A 4,526-nucleotide genomic window follows, 5' to 3' on the forward strand; every position below is an offset into this window, starting at 1 on the left:
GAACCAGGGCATTATTCCCGAGAGTGTCCTTAGAATATGGGTGCCAAGCAACCTGGAAAGTCCGTTGGGCAAGGCAAGTCGGGCAAAGCTTACTATGTGAAGCCAACTCCTGCACGTGGCCGTGTGAACTATGTTTCAGCAGAAGAAGCTGCAGAGGATCCCGACGTCATTTTGGGTACGCTCCTTGTCAATCATCACCCAACGTCTGTTCTCTTTGACACCGGGTCATCTCATTCCTTCATTTCAGAAAGTTATGCACAACTGCATAACATGTCTTTTTGTGATATGTCAATCCCATTGGTTGTCCAAACCCATGGTAGTTAGTGGCAAACCTCCAGAATAACCTATGACAATGAAATTCTAGTAGACAGGCTAGTTTTTCTGGCATCTTTGATAGCCTTGAAATCTTCGGATATCAATATCATCTTGGGTATGGACTGGATGTCGGCCAATTATGCCAAGATTGATACTCATTCTAGAAATGTTCAGCTTACCCATCCCTCGGGTGAGATAGTCAATGTCTCTACTCGAGCTGCCAAATGCCAACTCTATTCCCTCAATGCCAATCCTCTTCCAAAACTTCAAGACATTCCGGTAGTTCGTGACTTTCCGGATGTTTTTCCAGAAAAACTGCCAGGAATTCCACCTGACAGGGATGTAGAGTTTGTGATAGACCTTGTTCCGGGAACCGTTCCAATAGCCAGAAGACCTTATAAGATGGCACCCTTGGAGCTAGCCGAACTTAAGAAGCAACTAGATGAGGCCTTGAATAAAGGTTTCATTCGTCCTAGATCTTCTCCTTGGGCTTGTCCCGTCCTCTTCGTCAAGAAGTAAGAGGAAACGGATCGGATGGTTGTAGATTACCGACCAGTTAACCTGGTCACCATAAAGAACAAGTATCCTCTCCCCAGGATCAACGACCTGTATGATCAGCTTGCTGGATCCTCAGTCTTCTCCAAAATGGATTTGAGGTTGGGATACCATCAAATCAAGATCAAGAACGGGGACATTCCAAAAACGGCTTTTGTCACTCGTTATGGGCAATACGAGTACACTGTGATGTCCTTCGGTTTAACCAATGCCCCAGCCACCTTCTCTCGCTTGATGAATTCAATCTTCATGGAGTATTTGGATAAATTCGTCGTGGTATACCTCGATGATATTCTCATCTACTCGAAGAACGAACAAGAACATGCCGAGCATCTAAGGCTGGTATTGATGAAACTTCGAGAGCACCTCCTGTATGCCAAGTTTTCAAAATGTGAATTTTGGTTACTAGAAGTGACCTATCCAGGCCACGTAATCTCTGGTAAGGGTATTGTTGTCAATCCCGAGAGAGTTCAAGCCGTCCTGGATTGGACTCAACCTGAATCGGCTAAGCAAGTTAGGAGTTTTCTTGGTCTAGCGAGCTATTGTCGCTGCTTTGTCGAGAATTTCTCCAAGGTTGCAAAGCCTCTAACTGAACTCCTCAAGAAAGATAAAAAGTTCGAGTGGATACTATAGTGTGAGCATAGTTTTCAGGAACTGAAAAGACGCGTGACTTCTGCACCTGTGTTGCTACCACCAGATTTCTCTAAGGACTTTGTTATCTATTGCGACGCCTCGCGACAAGGATTAGGTTGCATCCTCATGCAGGATCGTCATGTGATTGCTTACGCATCTCGACAGTTGCGTCCACATGAGGATAATTATCCCACACATGATCTTGAGCTTGCATCTGTAGTCCATGCACTTAAAACCTGGCGACATTACCTTCTTGGTAATCGTTGCGAAATATTCACTGATCACCAAAGTCTGAAATATATCTTCACCCAGCCGGATTTGAATATCAGGCAAAGACGATGGGTTGAGTTGATCACGGATTACGACTTAGGGATAACTTACACCCCGGGGAAGGCTAATGTTATGGTTGATGCACTAAGTCGTAAGTCTTATTGTAACAACCTGATGCTACAACGAGGTCAACCACATCTCTATGAGGAATTTCGGAAGTTAAATCTTCACATTGTTCCTCAAGGATTCCTTTCTAACCTGGTGGCGAAGCCTACTCTTAAGGATCAAACCATAGCTGGCCAGAAGCGTGATAAGGGTATATCACGGATCAAGGAGAAGATTATTAGCGGAAACGCTAAGGAATTCTCCATGAATGATCAAGATGTTGTGTTCTTCCAGAATCATCCAGTGGTTCCTAAGAATCCACATTTAAGGCAGTTGATCCTTAAGGAGGCTCATGATTCTCCTCTCACCATTCATCCTAGTAGTACTAAGATGTATCAGGACCTATGCCAGAGGTTTTGGTGGACTAGGATGAAGAGGGAAATTGCTGAGTTCATTGCTAACTGCGATGTTTGTCGTCAAGTTAAGGCAGAACATCAAAGGCCTGCTAGCACCCTTCAACCTTTAGCTATTCCTGAATGGAAATGGGATAAAGTCAGTATGGATTTCATCACCGGATTTCCAAAGACCAAGAAAGGAAATAATGCTATCTTTGTGGTCATTGATCGTCTTTCCAAAGTAGCTCATTTTCTTCCAGTTCGCGAGAGTATAACAGCTAGCCAGCTGGCAGAGTTATATATCTCTCGAATAGTGTCTCTTCATGGTGTTCCTCTGGAGATTAACTCAGACCGTGGAAGCATCTTTACTTCTCGCTTCTGGGAGAGTTTTCAAAATGCCATGGGGACTCACTTATCTTTTAGCACTTCTTTCCATCCCCAATCAAGTGGTCAAGTAGAAAGAGTGAATCAAATCCTAGAAGATATGCTCCGAGCTTGTGTTATATCGTTCGGTATGAATTGGGAGAAGTGCCTTCCATTCGCCGAATTCGCTTATAACAATAGTTATCAATCAAGATTGGGCAAAGCTCCTTTTGAAGTTCTCTATGGACGAAGATGTCGAACACCTCTTAATTGGTCAGAAACCGGAGAGAGGCAACTCTTTGGTCCGGATATGATCCAGGATGCAGAAGAGCAAGTTTGCATTATTCGTGAAAAGTTGAAAACAGCCCAGTCTCGTCAAAAGAGCCAATATGATCATCATCATAAGGCTTTGACCTTTGAAGTTGACGAGAAGGCTTACCTTCGGGTTACACCTCTGAAGGGTACCCATCGTTTTGGTATCAAAGGCAAGTTGGCTCCTCGTTATATCGGTCCCTTTCGCATTCTTGCCAAACGAGGAGAAGTTGCCTACCAATTGGAACTTCCTCCGCACCTTTCCAAGGTTCAGGATATATTCCACGTCTCGCAACTCAGGCGTTGCTTTTCGGATCCTATCCGTGAAGTGGACCACGAAACGCTTGATCTCCAAGATAACCTTTCATACCGAGAATACCCTGTGCGTATTCTTGATCAAGCTGAGCGTACCACTCGACGTCGAAACCTCAAGTTTCTTAAAGTTCAATGGTCAAATCATTCTGAAAAAGAGGCAACATGAGAAAGAGAGGATCGTCTTCGACTTGAGTATCCCGCGCTATTCCCGACGACTTCTAAATCTCGGGACGAGATTCTTTTGAGTGGGGGTGAGTTGTCACATCCCTGATCCCTATTAGGGTTAGCAAGTTGTGCTCATGTCTTCTTTCCTTGCATCCAAGAAAATAAAATGAAATCCAAAAACAAAGCAAAGAAAACCAAAGCAAAACCCTAGCCACTCTTTATTCATGAAATAATTCAACTAGTGCCAAATCAATGAATCCAAAATGGCCATTATAAAAGTTCATCTTTTCTGATAAATGTTGAAAACAAAATATGAGAGGTGAAATATATTTTCAAAGTGCTTTTGGCATTTTAAATTTAAGTTAAAAGCTGCTGAAATCAATTATATTACTGATTTCAAATATTTCAAAGTTTCCAAAAATGTTGAAAACTTTATATGTCGTTGAAAATATTCAAACTAACACTCTAGTATCATTCAAACTAATTTAGGAATAGTTCGGAGCCAAAATTAATTAAAACAAAGTCACTAAGTAAATATCAGAAACAAAAATGAAAAAATGGAAAGAAACCTTACGTGACGCTCACCTGAGGCCCAGCCCACCTCCACGCGTGTCGTCTTCCTTGTGCCAGTCGGCACCAGGAGGTGGCCGCCGCTCCCTCTGGCGCGGCCACGCACCTGCGTGCCTGCCTGGCCGCTGCATCGCGCTGGCATGGAGGAGATAAGATCCCGAAGCCATCCCCGTGCTCATCCCCTCGCCATTCGCCCCCAGCTCCTTCCCCCTCTCGGCTGCCATTAGAGCCCGAGCTGAGCTCGAGCTCGCCGTCGCTCCAGCCCCTCCTCCTCTCACGTGAGCTGCGCATTAGCTCCGCCTTGGTCCCCTGAAGCTCTCCAACCAGTCGCTCGATGCCGAGAACCCCCGAGATGCTGTGACGCCATCGTCTTGAACCTCGGATCCCCGGAGCTCGCCGCCGTCGTTCTCCCTCCTTAGACCATCCTCGAGCGTGCTCTCATCGGCTCTGCACTCCCCGTGAGCTCAGGGTTCTTTCCCCCTCATTTCCCCCTTCGATTCCGACCTCTAGGACCCGATTCCACCGGAG

The sequence above is a fragment of the Hordeum vulgare genome, chromosome 6H, assembly GCF_904849725.1.
Source record: "Hordeum vulgare subsp. vulgare chromosome 6H, MorexV3_pseudomolecules_assembly, whole genome shotgun sequence".
NCBI lineage: Eukaryota > Viridiplantae > Streptophyta > Magnoliopsida > Poales > Poaceae > Hordeum > Hordeum vulgare.